Here is a 20,966-nt window from a genome sequence, read left to right on the forward strand (position 1 = left end):
ACGGGGTGGCTAGCCGAGATGAGCAGTGGTGAAACGGGCTCCCATGCCTGAGGGAGAGCCCGGCGGTGGCTGCAAAAGTAATGAGTTTCACCCCAGTTCAGACATAGCTATATGCAAATCAATCTGACTCTGGCAGAGTGGGCTAAAGAACGGTGATGGATTAAACCCAGATCTTTTGACTGGGTGTGAGTGTTTGATTGATTCAGATGCTCCGTCCATCACCACCCTCTTTTGTACCACTTTTGGCCGCCATAAGTGTGGCAGGGTCTGCTCAGACGTGAGTCCTTTGCTCACTTTGCCACTGGATTCAAGCAAGCCGGGCTGAAGACGGCTGGAATGCCAGAAACCGGTCCTCGGAAGCTTATTTCCGGTCCAGGGAAGACATGGCTTGGCAGTTCAGGCTGGACTGTTCCCATGAGGCACAGGGTCAGACTGATTTGCATATAGCCATGTCTGAACTGGAGTGGCAGATTGGGCTAAAGAACGGTGATGGATTAAACTCAGATCTTTTGACTGGGTATGAGTGTTTGATTGATTCAGATGCTCCGTCCATCACCACCCCCTTTTGTAATACTTGAATTTGGACAGGTTGCCCTCTGTGAATTCCAACAGGGACTTCCAGGAGACCAGTGAGTTATCTTCTATAGTTTGACCCCATTTATTTACTCCCCTTTCCATCAGAGGAGTTGAGCGCTTGTCTTGAAGACATTGGGTAGTCCCTGGAGTGTTCCATATTGGTGCAGAACTACTGTAGTAAGGTATTCCTAATGTCCGTCAGACTTGATATCTAAGCTTGCAAGCTGCCTGCAGTAACTTCAGCCTGACCTTTTTAGAGTACTCCAGGTGTCCAAATTGAAAACGAAAATAGCCCCCCTCCTTTGGCAAACTATTGTTTATAGCTTTAAAAAGTGGGGTAAAGGCGAAGTTATCTAGAAGGTCAGATCTTATGTTCTTTGATTGGAAAGCTCAACTTTATAGATAAATGTCTACACTTGCAAGGCACACATGTTCTTTTTTCTACATAGTTTCCTCTATGCAATTCTTACCACTTTTGAGGAACATATGTAACTGCTCAGTTCCCACTGCAATTGGGTAAACCACTCTGGCTTACATTCTAACGGTATTACATCGAAAAAAACCTTGGATTTTGGGAATATTGCCATTTTTAGGATATTTGATCTTCCTAGGCAGGCCTCCCCATGCCTTTTATAACTTCCTGGTTCCTGTCGCTATTTTGTTGAAGTTTCCCTCAGCCATTGTGTCTAGATCTTCCACCACCCTAACTCCCAAGTATGTTACTGCCTGCTTTACAAGTGGACATTTGCAGCAGGTTTTACATTCCGTAATTTCGTTTATTCTAGTTAACCAGGTAACCAAAGTCTTCCAAGGTGTTCAGGATTGTTGGAAGTGATCCTGCCAGATTTTATGTATACACCATTAAATCAATGGTGCAGAGGGCCACCTGTTACACTCAAAGTGAATAATGTTTTGAATTGTCCTCATTTTATTTGCCAAACGCTCAATATATAAATTAAAAAACAAAGGTGACAGTGGGCAACCCTGGTGAGTTCCTCTCCCAATGTATATCTGCTTAGTATGACTGCCTTTCACCAATATCTTTGAAATTGGATTTTTATATAGGGACCCAACAGCTCTTGAGAAAACATCACCCAAGTCATGCTGTTTAATAACAATATGCAGAAAGGGCCAACTTACCTTATCAGAGACTTTTGCAGCTTGGAAAGTGAGCACACTCAGAGGGATTTTGTCTTTGGTGGCCAAGTCTATTGCTCAAATCACCCCATGCATCAGTTCATAAAGTTGCCTCCCCTTAACAAAATCCTGTTGAGCTTCATAAATTAGTGATGATCTGGTCATCTTCTTCAATCACTTATCTAATACCTGTATATAGATCTTATAGTCACTATTCAGTAGGCAGATCGACCTGAGGACTTGCATAACTTGGGGTCCTTGTTTGGTTAAAGAATTATACTAATGACAGCCTCATCCCAAAAGCATGGCAGATCTTGTCCTTTTACAAAGGCCATATCAGTTCTTCTGTTAGACTAGGGACCAACTGGTCTTTCAAAGTGATATATACCTCATTTGGTAGACTATCTGGGCTACCTGCTTATCTTCTTGTTAATTTACTGATTGCATTGGACACCTCTTCAATACTAATCTCTGAGTTTAATTTTACCTTTAAATCTTCTAGTAGAATCGAAGTAGCTATTCTACTGAGGTAATTCTTGATCTGCTCTTCCGGCATGGCTAGGTCTTCTGCATACAACATTTTTAAGAAGTGAATAAAGGCCAGTTCTATCTCCAGATCTTCTGTACATATTGTGACTCTATCTTCATTTTGAAGGGCCTTAATGGTATTTCTGGTCTGTTCTACCGTTTGTTTTTCCAGGCCCATAACTTGCCGCACCCCTCTCCATATTCATGGTGAGACAGTTTACTTACTTCCCACTTTTTCCTGATTATTGACTCTAAGTCATTTGCAAGACCAGCCCTTACGCTCTTTATCTGTTCCTCTGTCTCTGCCAAATTTCGAGTGTTATAAGAGTGGTCTGCCTCTCCCAATAGCCTCTGTATTGTGGATTCAAGATTTATTCAACATGCGGGGTGGGCGAACTTCTATGTAACTAAAAGAATTCTCTTGTCTCTTGTTTCAAATGATCTATTATCAGGTGATCTAAAAGGAGTACTCGGTTTACAGTACATCTCAGTAGGCAGGTGTTTTATCTAATATGAGCTCTAGGCTAACTGCTGAATGGTCAGAGAGGTGTTCTGGTTTATGTTCTGCTTTTTTGGTATTTCTTCCTATTTTAATGTCCACTAGAAAGAAATCAATTCTAGAAAGATGTCCATGTTTTTAGTTGTGGAAAGTAAACCTTTGCCTTTTTCCTTTCTTCAACCTCCAAATATCAACAAGGCCTATCTCTTCCATAATTTGCTTTACTAAGAATCTCACTTTAGGTTAATTGTATGTGCTTCTTGTGATGGATTTGTCTAGGACACAGTCTATTAATACTTTGAAGTCTCCTCCTAATATAATGGGGAGTTTGATCTACAGAAGCTGATTATATAGGGCTCAAAAGGAGACAGGATCATCTATGTTTGGCCCATAGTAACCCAAAGTATACCAAGAGCTATACATTTTAACCTTTAGAATCAATTATCTCCCCTTTGGATATGTTATCAATTCCCCCACCAAAGCCATGATAGATTTCTTAAACATGATTGCTATACCCTTAATACAACATGTCTGGTTACTACAAACATATTGAGCTACCCATTTTTATTTCTTCATTATGTCTTCCCATTCTACTCTTAATACGTGGGTCTCCTTGAGGATTATAACTTCGCAGTCCACAAGTCTCAAATACTCATCGATTCTTCTTCCTCTGTTTTTTAACTCTGATGTAATTAACATTCCAAGTTAATAATATTAGGAGTACCAAAATTGACAGCCCTGACATATTAACCTAAAGGTGGGGACCTGGTTCGTATCTATATGAACTCCATAAAAACCCTTCATATTTTAATTTTACAAAGGGTGTGAATTGGAGTGGGGTGGCTTGTTTGGGATTGGAGTGGGACAGATGATTGTTTTGATTGAAGTGGGGCAGATTTGAGTGTGGCAGATTGTTTTTGAATGGAGTGGGGAAGATTGGAGTGAAGCCGATTGGAGTGGGCAGGTTGTTTTGGATTAGAGTAGGGCAAATTGGAGTGGGGCAGATTAGAGGGGGGCGGATTGATGTGGGACAGATTGGACTAGGGCAGATTGTTTTGGATTGGATTGGGGCAGATTGGGATGCTGCAGATTGTTTTGGACTGGTGTGGGGCTGACTTTTTTGGATTGGAGTGGGCAGATTAGAGCGGGCTAGATTGTTTTAGACTGGAGTGGGCCAGTTTAGAGTCGGGTAGATTGCTTTGGATTGGAGTGGGGCAGATTGTTTCGCATTGGAGTGCATCTGATTGTTTTGTATTGGAGTGGGGCATATTGTTTTGGATTGGAGTGAGGAAAATTGGAGTGGGGCAGATTGGAGTCGGTGGGTCGGGAGAATTTGAGTGTTGTGTATTGATTGGGGTTAGTGGCTTGGATCAGCTTGGGGTGTATTGGATTGTCTGGGGTTGATTGGCTTGAGTGGGATGGATTGGTGTGGGGTGAAATGGGGTGTATTAGCGTGGATTGGAGAGGCTGGATTGGGATGTACTGTACATTTATGTGTTGAAGTATCATTAAAAAAATTACACATAAGAAAGAAACACTTGCAATAAAATAATCCTCATCTTTAGAGAACAGCGCCCATGAGCAAAAACAAAAGAAAACATGAGTGCAAAGTGAGAAAAGAAACTTGGCAAATTAAATGAAAGTTTACTATAGAAAATAAATCTTGTTGGGCACTACTTCGCCAGTCACACACCTTCTGTTCGGGAGCAGTGGAAGGGCAACGATTAAGTTGAATCAATCAATTCATGGTCCCTGCTCTACAGAGAAGAACGTAAATGATGCTAGGTCTGACTTGACGAATTATGAGACTGTAAAGAAGAGGGCCAAGCAAGCCAACTAATTGTAAGCAGAGGGCGTGCTCCAAGCCTTTTTTGTTTACAAAAGTGTCTTGCAAGCGAGACGCATGAGCTAGTGCATGCTCTTGCAGTATCGACCCTAAAAAGCAACGAGAAAAAGATAGGAAGGGACGCCTTCTCTTGGTAAACCCCTAAAATTCTAATTGCTTCTCGGTTCATATCTGACTGGGTCTTGTTCTAGGTGGCAGCAGTTTTACTGTTGATTACTTTTCCACTTTTTTCAAATGGCCACTCCATATGTTTGTAAAACAGAAAAGAATAACGAATAAATTGCATGCTTGCTGAGCATAGACATATAGACTTTACAACGATCTGTTATTAACAAGTAGCTTCCAGGTGTCCCATGTTAGTATCAGATTCGTCAAACGCTTTGAATCAAAAATTACGATGACAACAAATGGAAATTGGTTAAAGTTCTCATGGACTATTTCCATATACAATTGAACTCCATGGCGTTCACTGTGTTTTTGTGGCTGTTGAAAGAAATCAATTGCTTCAAAGCTTGTACTTCATGGCTCACTAGATTCTTCACATTTTAATTACGGTAGTCAGCGGAAGGCAATTAAGATAATTTGTTTGCCCCAAACAATAGGGCCTGCTAGTATTTATTTTTGAGTGACGGTTCAAATAATCACAAAGCGAATTCTAGTTTCTGGAAGATGGCGATATAGTTTCTCATCCACATAAAAACAGAGAGTAATGCATATTTAACTAATTGGCTACAAAATAAAAACATTGTTCATTTACTGCACTATTAGATGTCATGACGAGAGATGCACTGGGTGATCTAGGCAGGTATTATTTTAATTTAAATTCTTTCACTTGTTCCTGGTTGGCGGCTAACAAACTGGCTCGTTAGTCATCGAGTTTGGTTTTATTACAGAGCAATGTAAACTTCCAGCTAGTTGAGTTTAGTTTCTTTATGGAAGAATACAAACCTTTTCATATCAGTTTAAGTCAACTCGCTCTGAAACAATTTATCTCATACCCATGTGAAGATAAAACCAGACTATAAATAGATTGATTGTCATTTCTGCCCCATTCAGACCACATTGTAATAAAAAAAATAGTAAGATACTGCAAATTAGAAGCCTTTTACGTCACAGCCTACCAGACAAAGCAGCTGTTAGGTTTGCTAAAGACATCTTGGGGACATTCATAAAGCTGATCTCCGAAGCATTCCACTCATTGCTTACCACTGGCTTTGTGGTTTGTAACTCACATTTTCTGGCTTTCTATTTGCTGTCTTTACTTTAGGTGGTTCAGCTTGAGTTTGTCTCTCCCGTTGCCGAATCTTCTTTACTTTATTTTTCTACAAACTTGCTTTCTGTAGACATGCCTTAAAATCTTGTTCTTATCCTGTTATATTTGATGTACATTTTTAAGACAGAGGTCAAATGTAAAGCTGGTAGAGTGTTTAGTGTTTACTTCTCTTTCTCTGACTTCAACGTGAGAGAATGTATGTGGTAATACAGCTGAGTATCCAACGCAGAGACATGAAAAAGGTACAGTGGACTCTCACCTATAATTCATGAAAAAATGTCCATTCCTCATTAAAGCAAACATTTGACAAATGTCATAATAGAACAAATAGTCATTACTAATACAACAATTGGTAAATGTAGTCGACGTTTCGGTCTTCTTTCGTGTTAATCTTTCAGACCATCTTCAGGACATAAAGATATTGCATATAGCAATCACCCCTAGGACATAATGCATATTTTTATTTTTATGTCATCTTCCTTCTGTTTATCTCTAAACTAAGACTCTCTTAAAAAGGCAAAAAATAACCCATGTATAAACAAACTTATTGTGCTCCCCTTGAACATTAGGATACCTGTTGCATAATATAACCTCTGACAGGTTCATGAATTATTTAATCATCTCCCAGCTCTCAAAGTAGGGATATTTAAAATTTCGAAATGCTTACTTTCCAATATGGCCAAACTGCAGGTAATTTGCAGAGAAGGTGCTGTTATAAAGGCACTCACTGGTAATCCTTATTTTGTTCTAGAAAATAAGACATACATATTACCCTGTTACTCTTATTTGCTGCTTGTCTGATGACTATATTCTGTAAGCAGTGAACAGAACAGAAATGCTGGCCCTCCTACTTATTTAGTCTCGCCTTAAGTTTATGAGACAACAAACAAAAATCAACGTCTCTTTGTTTGTATGGGTAATTTTATTTAACCCTTTTGTTCATTATTTTTAGTAAGATTTATCTTTTTCATAGGCAAGAAGAACACTTTATATACACCTATATACAAATACAAAACATTTATACATATTTACAACTACTATACAAATATCACATAAACAATGGATCAAACAGTTATCAACAAACTTCTCGTATGAGAAATATATAGCAATTCCGAATTCACAAATAGTTAATCTTTGCGAAGTAATCAAAAACCGCTACTAGACCCAAAAGGTTGAAAAACAATAATGCGACAGAGATCAGAAATTAATTCACAGTTAATTCCAACAATAAAGACTGCACCCGACAAGGGCAGATATTTTGAACTGTCTGTCTGTCGTTTCGTTTGCCAACGCGTTTCGAATCTGTCAAGAATTACAGATTCTCCTCAGGGCTCTCTCAGTGTTTTCAATCTAAACAAAAGAATAAAACGAAGCTTGTTTCAGTGTTTGTGACTTGTTTATAAAGGACCCCCTAAAATAGCTGGACTATGCTGAACTGGTTACCTTTATACAGAATGCGGTGGGCTCTCGTGATTCAGTTGTACACGAAGGGCTGTGCGCCGCAGAAAATAGAAGAATAATTCTGAAAAAAATAATTCAAAGACTTACAACGCCATCTGGAGCAGTGCCAAGCGACTACTACAGACCTAAAACTACACGCTCATACCTTAGTCGAGTGTGGCATTTGATGCTATCTTAGGTCCTCTGTTTGCTCATTTTATCCTTTCCATGTGACCTGTACAGCATAAGGGTCACGCTCAGTATTGACATTAGATATGGTATAAAGACATTCGTGGAGTGCTGCGGAACAATGTGAAGCCACCTACCTAGATTTCTGGTAGTGAGCACGGGGCGTCAATCGCCATGCCGTGTGTTCGCTGTCTTAATCTAACTCAGATTCAATCAGTGGCGGGGGCGCGTGTTCCTCGCCGTTGTTTACAGTTGCGCGGCTCACTCGCGCTGTAAGACATAAAAGGCCCCTTAGTTCCTGACTTAATACAGTTTAGATGTACTCGAGTCTCACGCATAGGGAGCCTCACCCACACTCACCTTTCTTCCACAGGAGCGAACCAGGAAATGCAAACGCAGGAACAGCCTGGTGGCTGTACAGGGCTCCTACATCATAGTGAGCCTGGAGCTAAGCATTATGGACGTTGTGGTTTACAAATATTTTGGATGCATAAGCTTATTACAATCTCGAGATTTCTGAAAGTGTGTTCAACCCCGTTTGGGTACTGTTGAACTTGAGTATCAAATAAGCCTCTTTTTTTAAAAGGATCTGTTCTATATTGATACCCGTTTTTGGTTGATTAATGCTAAATAACACGGTCCAAGTGAAATCATTTTCCCCGTGTTGTTTTTCGGAGAAATGTTGGACGAGGGGCGCAGTTAGTACTTTCTTTTTAATGCGCGACCTATGTTGTGTCATACGTGTGTTGACCTGCTGATTGGTCTTACCAATATAAATTTTGTGGCAGGCGCAAATTATGGCATAGACGACATTTTTTGTTTTACAGTTGGTGAAACTGGTATGAGACCAAGACGTGTTGGAATGTTGAAAGGTGGTGCCCTCAATGGTTGTATCGCACGCAATACAATTCCCACACCTATGGTGTCCCTCGATGGGTTTGAGACCCCATTTTGACAACAAATCACTTTTAGGTTTGGCTAATCTGATGTCCGCACGGACTAGTTGTTGGCCAATATTCTGATTTCTTCTGAAAGCGAATATTGGGCGAGGAATAGGTGTCTCTAATTGTTCCAGCAAGTGCCAGTGTTTCAATACCATTTGGCGTATGTTGTGAGTTTCAGCACAGAATGTCGTCACGCAAACTAGATTTTCAAGATCACGTTTGACTTTTGTTTCAAGAAGGCACTCCCTCGGTGTACAACGTGCTCTTTTAAAAGAATGCTTGAGAAGCTTTTTAGGGTACCCCCGTTGCGTTAGTTCTTCACAAAATTTTGATCCATGTTGCTCAAATTGTGTCAGCTCCGAACAATTTCTCCTGATTCGCAGGAGTTGTCCATATGGCAAGTTTGCCCTTAGGTTTCTGGGATGTGAACTCCCATAGTGGAGTATGGTATTCCTGTCCGTTGCTTTCTTGAAGAGTGAAGATTTCAAGGAACCGTCAACATCTCTCATTTCCACATCAAGGAATGTCATTTTGACATTACTTGAGTCAATTGAAAATTTTATGTCCTTATGTCTATTATTGAGCCACTGGTGAAAGTCACCCAACTCGGCATGGCTCCCCTGCCACAGGAGCCACACGTCGTCGATGTAACGATACCAGTGCACAATGTGGTGCGCGAAAGGGTTGTCTACCTCCACGTATTTTTTCTCGTATTCGGCCATGTATAGTACGGCCATTTCTGGGGCATAAGGGCACCCCATGGCGGTGCCCTTGATTTGCATAAAGAAATCATCGTTGAAGCGGAAATAATTTCTTTTGAGTGTTATTTCGGCCAATCGCAAAATGAAGGATGTTGGGACTCTATGTGGTCTTTCCCTTAAGTCTTATATTCTGTAAGCGGCATTATTAATATACCTGGTTTAGCCGTGAACAGAACGACAAAATCAATCTCCTAAGGGGCGTGCCATAAGTCACACTTTTCTCTTTTTCAGAACGCCAGTCTATAAAAATAAAAAAAAATTTGTTGGTTATATTGAATTATTCTCAGAGGGCCATGACTGTGTGCATGTGTATAGTTTGTTAGTCTGGTTTAATCACCTACAGTGCGCCAAGAGAGTATTTGCACGTAACGTGAAGGACAGCTGGAATAGTTGCGTTTATTATTTAGATCCAAGGGCGCTGTAAGCAAATGAAAGAGAGTTTTGAATCACAGGCGATTATGCATTTTTCGACAGGCACACGAGGGGTTGTGCCTTTATATTGTGTCAATAAAGTTTTCGCTTGCAGTAGAGCAGGAAACTCTTTGTTTATGTTTTCCTCTATCAACCATGTGGTGACTTCGCTTAGAGGGATGCTCCAATCATTTATGAACGCAGGTTCTACTTAATACTGGGATTGGCTCTTGGAGTAGACCACGTTACGGTGTCACATGACCCGTATCATGCGGCTACGTGAAGGAGCGCGAGTTTAATGGCGGCGGTTTTTTAACCAACTACGAGAGTCAGTTTCTAGATGATTTTTTCACGGTCCATAAAAACGCCCAGCGATTTTGGTAGAATAGTGTACAGCCCGCTTTGAGCTGAATCGGGTAGTTCATTGATTTTGTTCTCTGTTTTTTTGTGGAGGGAATAAACTGCGGAGTTCTCTGAGTAAGTTCTTTAGTTTACTATCACGTTCCCTTAACCATTGAACACGGTATATTGTGGGAACAGTTGAATTGGGTAGTTTATTGTCCTCGCTTTCTCTCTCCTTTTTAGGAAGGATTACCTCCTCGTTAGTCTTCCTCGCCACATGACTTACAAAGTGAGCTTCAGCTCCACGACAGAACCCTCCAAAGCAAAAAAAGCCTCCCACCCCCTCCCAACATGGCCGACCAGTCACACCTGACCTCTATAAGAGGCGGGCCGGCCCAACCAACAGCCTGTTTTTTTTGTTCTGCGCGATTCTCTCCAGAGGCGCTGTTCAGGTAAGGTTGGACCTGCTTTAGCGGGTCCTTGGGTTTTGGGGTGAGGGTCCTGCTTTAGCGGTCCCTGGTTTCTGGAACTTCAATCCCCCCCCTTCTTCCTTTCCCCTGTCCTGTAGGACAGGTTAGGTGCTGCTCTAGCGTGCCAAGGGCTTACAGGGGGGGGGGGGGCGGCCGGGGATGTGGGGTGTCTGTTGCATTCCTTTGTCTTCCCCCGGTCGTTACTGTTGGGGCCCTTGCCCTCATTGGGCTCTGGGGTCCGGCGCTGGGGGTTCTCCTGTTTCCTTGATGGAGCTCCGGTTGCTGCCAGGCATTGCTTTTGGGGTAATGGCCGAGTGGTCTGAGTCGCCACAAGTGTGCTTGTTCTTCAACTCGCATATGGGGTCGCAAGTGCGTCTTGCGGCGCGTCCCTGACGGCCGCGTTTGTGCGGCTCGGGCAGGCGCGTTTACATTGGCGGCATGGGTATGCTTCGGCGTTTTCTTGTCAGCGCGCCACTTGTACCTGTGTTGTGCTATTTCATATGCGGGCTCGGCCCCCCGTACGGGTGTGGCTACCCGCCGGGTGTTTGTATGCACTATATGCATCGGCTATCTGGTGTATCTATAGCCGAGAGTGGTGACATCTGAGGCGCGTCCCTGTCGGCCGCGTTTGTGCGGCTGGGGCGGGCGCGGCCCTACCTCGGCGTTTTCTCTCGCTCGTCCGGTGTATCTGGACTGAGGTGTACTGCGCTCTATTTGTCCACTCTCCCAGGTTTGGACGGGGTCGGGTTCCGACTCCTGGTTTGCATTGTCTCCCTTTTTGTGTTTTCTGCGCTGTTCCTGGCCTTGCGCAGCGGGATGCCCTGACCCCTCCTCACCTGGTCGCCCCCAGTGGTCCCCGCTACGTCTGAGGAGGTGGTGGGGGTGGGGGGTGGTTCGTACTGTTTCCCCCTCCGGCGGCGGGGGATGTTCCCGGGGTTCTATTGGTGCGTTTTCTGCGCATGTTTCCGGACACCCTTCCTCGTGTTGGGTGTTGAGGGGGTTTGGTTCCCTGGAGTTTTTCCTCTGGCTGCGGGGGTGGCCTCCCTGGGGGCGCCTACCCCTCTGGCCCTGGGGTCTTGCGCATGGAGGCGGCTGCTGTACGCTCTTGGGCTATGGCTCGTTTCGCCTTTCGGGTCTGGGCATGTGTTTCTTATTCTGTGCGTGGTGCTCGCTTCGGCAGCACATATACAAAACTTGGAACGATACAGAGACGATTAGCATGGCCCCTGCTCAAGGTTGGCACGCAAATTCGTGAAACGTTCCATATGATCCGACGGTCGCGCCTTCTGTCTGGCGGCTCCTTTGCCTCTCTGGCAGGGAGCCTGGCGTGCTTGGTCGGTGGAGCATGAGACTCATAATCTCAGGGGGTTCGAGCCTCACATTGGGCGACATTGTGTAGTGTTTGCTGGATTGTTGCATTGACTCTCATGACGCGGCTGTGGCCGTTGGGGTTCTGCGATGCTGGCTCGGCGTCTTGTCTGGCTGCGGCCGGGACGTCGGTGGCGACCTGGGGTGCTTTGCTCTGTCCTGTCCTTTCGTATGGGACCCGCTTCCCTGGGCGCGGCCATCCTTTTCTCCTCGTCCGCCTATGGGTGTGGGCGTCTCGCCCTTTCGGGGGTTGGGTCGCGGCCGGGGCTCCCCGTTCTTCGGTTGTTCCCGGTCTCGTCCTGGTGCGGCCGCTCCCTTTCCGCCACTGGATCCTGGCTTTCGGCCGTCTCCCTCCAGGGGGTTCCCTGTGGGGGGGCGGTCTCCGCTTTTTTCATCCCAGCTTGAGACGTGTCCGTCTCGTATCTTGGGTCCGTCTGTTCTTATCAGTTTAATATCTGATACGTCCTCTGTCTGGGGACCATATATTGAGTTGATTTTGGTACGGGGAGATGGAATAGGTGCTTGCTCTGTCCACTCCACGCTTCAACCTGGTATTGCGGTACCTCCTGGAATGGTGCACGAAGAAGTCTCCCCTCCCTCGGCTTCCTGCTCTAGGGGCGGTAGTCCCTTCTGTTCCCGTCTCGGCCTTGTCCTCCTTCGGGGGTAGTGTGCCTGGTCCCGGTCTCCCCTCTGCTTCGTTCGGAGTTGGGTTGGCTGGTTGGTGGTGTCTCGCCTCCTCGGGGGCTTTTCCTCCTTGGTATCCCCGTCCAGGGTGGTCACGTCCGATGCCAGTCTCCTCGGCTGGGGGGCGACCTTGGGCGCGGGGTCGGTTCGGGGTCGTTGGGTTCTCCTGCTGTCTCGCTGCTCCTTGCTCCATCGGGAGTTGGTGGCGGGCCTCCTGGCCTGCCGTCTTTTGCTCCTTCCCTACGGGGTCTCCATGTCTCGGTCAAGCCGGTCTACCTGGTTGTGAGGTGCTGTGTCAGCCTTCGGAGGGGGGCAGGGTTCGCTCCCTTGGGTTGCTTGCTCAGGGGTTGTTGTCTTGGGCGGAGTCGTCGGTCCTGTCTCTTCGGGCTGTCTATCTCCCGGGGTCCGACAATGTGGAGGCGGATCGACTGAGTCAGTTCTTTCCGTCGTTGCCTTGTCTCTCCCTGACTCCGGTGGTGTTTCGGCGCCTGGTGTCTCGCTTCGGTCTGCCGCTGGTGGATCTGTTCGCGGACGGGGACTCGGCCCTTCTGCCCAGGTTCTGCTCTCTCCTCCCGGGTCCGGGGGGATGGCGGGTGGATGCCCTGTCATTCGCTTGGCCTTCCGGTCTGCTGTGCACTTTCCCCCGTTCCCACTGCTTCCCCGGGTCCTCTGCGGGTTTCGCTTGGACGGAGCCTGGGTGCTTCTGGTGGTTCCCGGCTGGGTCCGCTGCCCCTGGTACCCTCTCCTTTCCGAGCTGGCGGTTCAGGCCTACGGGCCGATCCCGGTTCTGCCCTTTCCATTGTGAGGCCCCCCGCTGCCGGAGTCGGTGTTGCGCCGGCTCAGTCTGCAGGCCTGGCGCTTGTGCGGGTGACGCTGCTCGCTCGGGGTTGTTCTTCTGGGGTTGTGGATTTGCGGCAGGGCTCCCGCGGGTCCTCCACCTTCCTATGCCCGGTACTGGGCTTCTTTCTCGCGTTGGTGCGGTCGGCTGGGTGCTGCCCCCGCCTCCGTGGATCCCTTGCGGGTCTTGGATTTCCGGGCTGGGGGTTTTCCTTGGGCTTGGCCCCTTCTTCCCTGAGAGCCCGGTGGGCGGACTTGCGGGCATTCCGCGGTCCTGTCTCGACGGGCTGCTTTCCCTGGTGGCTCGTTTGCTCCGGCGTTGTTTTCTCCGTCGCCCTCGGACGCTCTGCCTGTCTCCCCCTTGGGATCTCCCTCTCGTTCTACGAGCACTTCAGGGTCCGCCCTTTGAGCCCCTGGCCTCGGTGGCTTTGCGGTTCCTCACCTTTAAGGTGGTTTTTCTGGTGGCAGTGGTGTCTGCTGGGCGAATGGGCGGGCTGGGGTCATTCCTCCGCTCCCCTCCCTTCTTGCGGGTGTTGCCGGACAGGTTGCTTCTCCGGCATGACCCCCGTTTCCTTCCCATGGTTCCTTCCCTGGTGAACCGGGCTCGGGAGGTGTCTTTGCCTTTTTTCCCTCCCGACTCGGATCCTTCCTTGTCCTTGCTGGATGTCCGGCGTGCAGTTTTGGTTTACCTTGAGCGCACGTCTTCCCTTTCCCGGGGTGGTAGCCTGTTCGTGACTTTCGGTCCAGTTCATTCGGGCCACGTGTCCCCTCTTTCCACCTTGAGTCGCTGGCTTAAACAGGCTATCATCCTTTCCTATGCATCACTGGGTGCGGTGGTGACGGCGGGGGTCCAGGGTCGGTCCACGAGGAGTGTATCTGTGTCCTGGGCCTCCTTCAAGGGTGTCTCCACTGAGGAGATTTGTCGGGCGGCGACGTGGTCGTCCCCACACTTGTTCCTGGAACACTATCGCGTTGTCTTGGGTGGCTCTGTCCCTGGGGTCTTCGCTGGGGCCGTTGTGAGTACGGGGGCTATGGCTACGTGATGGCTCTTTAGGTCTTGATTCAGGTTTGCTGTAATTCCTGTTTTCTTTGCATTGTACTGAATAAACCTGGTATTGGTTTATCTGCATCACCGTGTGGTGTTGTTCTTAGGGTGATCAATGAAGCCTTTTTTTTGGCTTGGGTATTTGCTCACTTTGTAAGTCATGTGGCGAGGAAGACTAACGAGGAGGTAATGCCCCGGTTACTTACTGGTAATCTTCATTACTCCGAGTATAGTCTTCCTCGCCACATGAGTTCCCTCCCCCCCTCCCTGTCTGGCTATCAGCTTCATTGTTTGCTTGGTGGTTCAGGCTGTTGGTTGGGCCGGCCCACCTCTTATAGAGGTCAGGTGTGACTGGTCGGCCATGTTGGGAGGGGGTGGGAGGCTTTTTTTGCTTTGGAGGGTTCTGTCGTGGAGCTGAAGCTCACTTTGTAAGTCATGTGGCGAGGAAGACTATACTCGGAGTAATGAAGATTACCGGTAAGTAACCGGGGCATTACACTGCGAAGTGCTTTAAGTAAGTTTCTTAGTCTTTAGTCATGTGTCCTTAGCCACCGAGCATGGTTTTGTCATGTATAAGACTTTAAACAAACATTATTTTTACTTCACAGAGCGCTTGTCGCTTCAATAGAAAGTGGTTGACGACACGTTTTTTTAATTTGGACGAGCCCAGTGGCTCATTATATGACTAAGTTAAGAAGATTTTGTTATTCATTTTGCTCTGACATTGGTGATGGTTTTTCTCACTATTTTGTTTTCGTATGCACAAATTGAGCACCTATAAACTTGTGACATTTGGATAATCTTTCCTTGTGTAAAAGAGCTATGTGATGTTACAGTTACTTAAATAGAAAAATGGTACCTATATATAACACAATAAAAGAATTTGCCATTGATTTATTTATTCATCTTTCACTTACAGTGTTTCCTCTTATGAAGGGACGTTAAAAGTCCCGAAATGCATTGGGCTATTAACATCGACATTATTTAACCAGCAATTCGGCAAAGTCAACATGAAGCATTGATTTATTTGGCTACATTGTGTATTTGGAATTCATCAAAGACAAGTTGTTGTAATGTTTTCTTGTTGAAAATATACAGTTTTTTTTGTGAGAAATAACAGAAAACATCATTATTAAATCATGAAAAGAGTTTTTGGGTGAAAATTGTTTTATAACTTTGGTTTAAACCTTGTATTATTGATTGTAAATCACTTAAAGTAGTGCGTGTCTGGAACGGGTAGGCAGTAGGCAACATTGCCATCTGGCCACCAATTTTAACTTCCCAAGCATATTATTGTCACAGAAACCACTATTCTTTAAAAACGAAAATGGAGAAACTCCCTCCTGGAGGTTAAGATTGGGCTAAGCCAACTCACTGGCATGGCTAACGTTCCCTAACACTCCCCTTCCAGCCCCTCTGCTAACTCAATTACTACGGCTCCTGTCTGGCTGGAGATGCAGGAAGTGGGGGTGAGCCCATGTCCTGTGCTGTCATTGTCTCTTTGAAGACCAGCTTGGCTACTCCATCCCCATCCTGCCTTTTGCTCTGCAGCTGCAGATCTACTGCCACTAGATGTCCTTTATCTCTATGCAGGCCACTTAACACCTCATCAGAGCAGTTTGGCTCAGCCTGTCAAAAGCTGGCCAATCAGCAGGGGCTTCTGTAAGGCTTGATTTTGGCACATCAGAAAAGCAAGTTCTATAACTTCTTTTCTGAATTAGGTATAACAAATCACACATTTGATGAGTATTATTAGAAAAACATACAGTGGTAACATGCACATTGGTAGCTGAATGATGCGTTTGTTTAAAATGTCACAATTTTTGCAGAGTGCTGCACACATTGGATTATGGAAGGCATTTTAACGTGTTTGGGTTATTTAGTTATGTGGTCCAAAGGTGCCTTGTTAGAAATGGGGGTCTCTATTTGGCAGAGGTAGGTAATTTTGTACAAATAGGGGCCCTTGCTTCTAATCAGGGTAAGGGAGGATGCACTTATAAAATAACCCCTGCTCATCCTCTTGGTAGCTTAGCACAAGCAGACAGGCTTAGCTCAGAGGCAGTGTGTAAAGCATTTGAAAAAACATACAGTAATACTGTGAAAACACTATAAATGGACACCACACAGGTTTAGAAGAATAGGAAATATTTATCTAAATCAAAACAAGATCAAACGACAAAAATCGACAATACAGGTATCAAGATATCCTCAAAAATAGGTTATTCACTAAAATAAAGCTTGCAGCAACAAATAACTCCACCCAGAGTTCTTACGACATCGTGGCAGATAATAATCCCAAAGAGCAGCACCAAGAGCGAGGTGCGCAGCGTCGGTACCGTAGCCAAGCAGACCCACAAAGAACAGTACCTTAGAATTGATGCAAGCAAAGGCAGTGGACAGCGTTGGGGAGGTGATGCTTTGTTGGCGCCTGCAGTGTCAGTTCCTTAAAACCCAAGGGGAGGTGATGCCTATGTTCCTTAGTGTAACGCAGGGGAGGTGATATCATGAATGGCGGAAAGGTGTTTGTTCCTTACGACTGTACGATGCCGATGGATTTGGGAGTCACCCACGTTAAGGATAGGCTCGGCGTTGCTGAAGTTGGGACTGCTGTGCAAGTCGGGATGGTGTTTCGTGACTGTCACTAGCGGTGTCCTCGGCTCCGGTGCAGGCAGCGGCCTCGATGATGGCTTCGGAGTCGATGCGGCACAGCGTCAGCAGGTGTCAGGCCTATGGTTCAAGTTGGGGTGGTGGGTCGTGCTCTTCACAAGCTGTGGCCGCAGCTTCGAGTCAGGTTAAGGCGTCACTTGCCGGCGTCAGTGTTGCAATTTCCTTCTGTAGCAGCTGAAACAGCAGTTCCAGATGCAGAGAGACAAAGGGATGAAGTCTTTGTGTCAACGAGACTTCAGAACAGGAGGCAAGCTCAGTTTCAAGCCCTTAGATATCTTCATCATGATGACAAAGCAAACAGCAAAGCCCCTTTCTCCTTACCTTGGCAGCAAGCTACCACTGCAGGCCAATCCCACACATCAAACAGCACAGGGGCAGTATTCCTCCTCAGCTTATCCGGCTCTTCCTCTTGGCAAAGGTTCCTCTTGATTTCCCAGAAGTGATGTAAAAGTCTGGGCCCTGGGCACCTCTTTGTAGCCACCAAAATCCTTTGTTCTCCGGCGGCAGAGAGTGTCTGTACCTGGACAAAACCAGTTCTGTCCTAGCTGGTGCAGCTTCCTGGCAGGAGGTGGAGACAGCATTGTTGAAGACAGACCAGGCCCATTCAGGTGAAAAGGAAATCTTCTCCCCCTACTCTAAATGCAACACAGGTCCATATAGCCCAACCCTGACTCATCAGACCTCTGGAGCCACAGCCGCTGTCATACCCCCTGTCATCCAAAAACCAGACATACAAGCTCACTTTCAAGCCCTTGGGTATCTTCCTCAAGATGACAAAGCAAACAGCAACGTCCTTTTCTCCTTTCCTTGGCAGCAAGCGGCCACTGCAGGCCAACCCCAGACATCAAACAGCACGGGGGCAGTGTTTCTCCTCAGCTTATCCAGCTCTTCTCCTTGGCAAAGGTTCATCTTTATTTCCCAGAAGTGATCTAAAAGTCTGGGGTCTGTGCCCCTCTTCCTATCCACCTAAATCCCTTGTTCTATGAAGGACACAGAGTGCCTGTACCTGGCCAAAATTAGTTCTGTCCTCACTAGTGCAGCTTCCTGGCAGGACGTGAAGATAGCATTGTTGAAGGCAGAGCAGGCCCTTTCAGGTGTAAAGTAAATCTCCTCCCCCTACTCTAAATGGAGCATAGGTCCATTCACCCCAGCCCAACTCATCAGACGTATGGAGCCACAGCCCCTCTCCAACCCCTGTCATACTATACACAAACCTAGCAGAGGCACACTGGGTGGTTTGCCAAAAAAATACCTACTTTATAAAAGTATTTTTTCAAACAAAGAATGAAAAAGTCACCCTCACTAAAAGATGCACTTTAACATTCTGGGTTCAGGCATACTAACCTTAATTTTTCTACCTTGTTCCTTGGGCCAGTTATGTTTATAAAATATTATAAACAAACTCTCCATTGTGTCATATGGGAACAGGTAGCCTTGCAATAGTGAAAAAGGAAATTGTCAGTAATTCACTATCAGACACGCCACACACATCATGGCATGTCCTACCTTTAACATACAATGCACACTGACCACAGGGGTACCTGGGGCCTACCTTAGGGGTGACTAATATGTAGAAAAGGGAAGTGTTAGGGACTGACAAGCGTGTGCACTTCGACATGGCAGTCCCAGACTGCACATAGGCTCTGAAATGGCAGGCCAGAGTTACATTTTACAGGCTGCTTCTGTGGGTGGCACAATCAGTGCTGCAGCCCACTAGCAGCATTTGATTTACAGGCCCTGGGCACACACAGTGCACTATACTAGGGTCTGACAAGTAAATCAAATATGCCAATCATGGAATCACTAATCCATGACTACAATTTACACAGGGAGCACTTGCACTTTGGCACTGAACAGCAGTGGCAAATTGCCCAAAGCATCTAGACCATCAAAACAGAGTCCAACATACAGCAAAAACACAGGCGGCAACAGCAAAAAATGGAAGGGAGACCCATGCCAATGGTGCCAGGTCTAACAGGCCAAATAAGCATCAGTGTCTTTAGAGCTCTGATAGTGAGCCCATCAGCTATCTGACAGACATTCTCTCTTTGTGTGCTTTAATATTTTAACAGAGGTTCTCAAATTGATGTTTCAACCAAAGTTGCTTTTTAGGCGGTACGATATTTAAACTGGACCTAGAACATGACAGCTTCAACTCATTCTTATTTCAAGTATAAAGAGCTTATCACTGACAAACGCCACAGGTACGGGTAAGTTATATAATGCATTCTATCAGAGCTTGGCAAGGATACATCTTTGTAATATTTAGTGATCTCATTCAGTAAACTGCACGTAAAATGGTAAAGTTTTACACTTGTAGCCACCTGTGGCTAAAGAATTACATATTATTTTTGGGTCCAAGGAAAGTATTGATTTGTATATTTAACTCTGAACTTGTCTGTAACTACAAGTGTTTTAGATTTGATGTGTGTTGGACATATCCTTGACATTCCTATTTGAGTTGTTGAGTAGTACAGTTTGGAAATTAAGAGACCCGTTCAAACAAAAAGAGATATGAAACACCTATATGATAGTATATTGGGCAGTTTACAAAGTATAAAATATTGTTTGTCTGTCGAAAATCAGAAATCCACAAAAATATTGGCTTGAAGCATTTATTCAAGCAGCACAGCATACATGTACATCATTCTCTGTCGACCTTCGAATACCTTATTACTATACCACATTCCAAACAGTAACAGTAAGAATCGTTACTGCTCAAAATGTAGATCAAACATGATTTAAATAAATAAATAAACAAATATGGAAAATTAATATGTGATGCATCACCTTCCATAAATAAATTATTATGCATTATAGGTGACAATTAAAATGAAAATAAGTGATAACTAAAAACAACAGGTTAAGAAATAAAAGTAACAGAATAAGAAACAACCAATAGCATAACACAACTCTTAAATACAGTCTTCATATTTAACAGGAGGGCGTCTGTTCCCGGCCTGTAGTTTTAATTCTTGAAGACAGCCACCAATCAACTCACTTCCTCACTTTCAGTACACAAAAATAGACTGATTTGTTATCCTAGGTCACCATATCTTGATACACCATCCCTTTTACACTTTGTTACTCTTCTGATAATCCATACTTTGAGTAACAACAGTATTAGTGAGGGCTTTAATGTCTTTCGTTGCCTTTCTGTACTTAGGGGCACCTGTGGCCAATATTCCAGGTCTCAGGATTCTCAATCTCCCACTACAAACACAGGTGCCTTGAATTTCCATTTCAAATCATTCCCTTGCGTTTTCTCCATTCTATGAGTCACCTGAATTGCAATCACGTACATCACTTCAGCTCCTTTTCTTAAAGCACTACAAACACAGGTTGAACACTAGATGTTTATCTTTGAGTAATTGAAAAGACTGACTTCAGCGTTATGTGCTAAATTCAGAAATTCTTCTACTCACAACCAAACAGTCAAGTGTTTAAAATCTTCAATTAATTCAATTTGATGAAAGACAGATCTCATATCTGAAGTGGAAAAGCTTTTATCCCCTTCTAACATACAAAAAACCACATTGATGTTAGACAGCGAATGGCAATCCACAAACTATTAGCATTAAAAGACCTTAAGTCAACACTGAGTCTGAATTTTTGGGATGCCTTGCATGCCAAAACCATGAGAGACACCAAATCGGAAGATCGAATCTCCTCAATTATACCTTCCTTCACCATATCATTCAGCTTGGGCTTCAACTCTTGCCTGACATTCATTGGTACTCCTCCTAACTTCTGCTTCACTGGCACTGCATTTTTTCTCATATAACCTTTTAAGAAGAATCATTGAATTTTCCCAACTTGTCATTAAATACTTCAGAAAACTGTTTATTCACACTACGCTCTTTACTCTGTAAGACGTAATACAGACTCCTAACTCTGGGATTCAAAATGAATCCCAATTTCCATTGGTTTTCCCACCCTAAAACCTTTA

The 20,966-nt window shown here is 45.1% G+C and overlaps 1 protein-coding gene and 2 non-coding genes across 4 annotated transcripts in view; all 3 read left to right on the forward strand.

Moving 5' to 3' along the window:
- Positions 1-20,966, forward strand: part of SYT9 (synaptotagmin 9) — an 881,257-nt gene that overhangs the window by 496,369 nt on the left and 363,922 nt on the right. The window lies entirely within an intron of this gene.
- On the forward strand, positions 11,581-11,687 carry LOC147730975 (U6 spliceosomal RNA). The gene has a single exon (XR_015308798.1). It is a non-coding gene; the product is annotated as a U6 spliceosomal RNA (small nuclear RNA).
- On the forward strand, positions 12,181-12,369 carry LOC147730976 (U2 spliceosomal RNA). Its single transcript, XR_015308983.1, has one exon. It is a non-coding gene; the product is annotated as a U2 spliceosomal RNA (small nuclear RNA).

The sequence above is a fragment of the Lissotriton vulgaris genome, chromosome 2_1, assembly GCF_964263255.1.
Source record: "Lissotriton vulgaris chromosome 2_1, aLisVul1.2, whole genome shotgun sequence".
NCBI classification, from domain to species: domain Eukaryota; kingdom Metazoa; phylum Chordata; class Amphibia; order Caudata; family Salamandridae; genus Lissotriton; species Lissotriton vulgaris.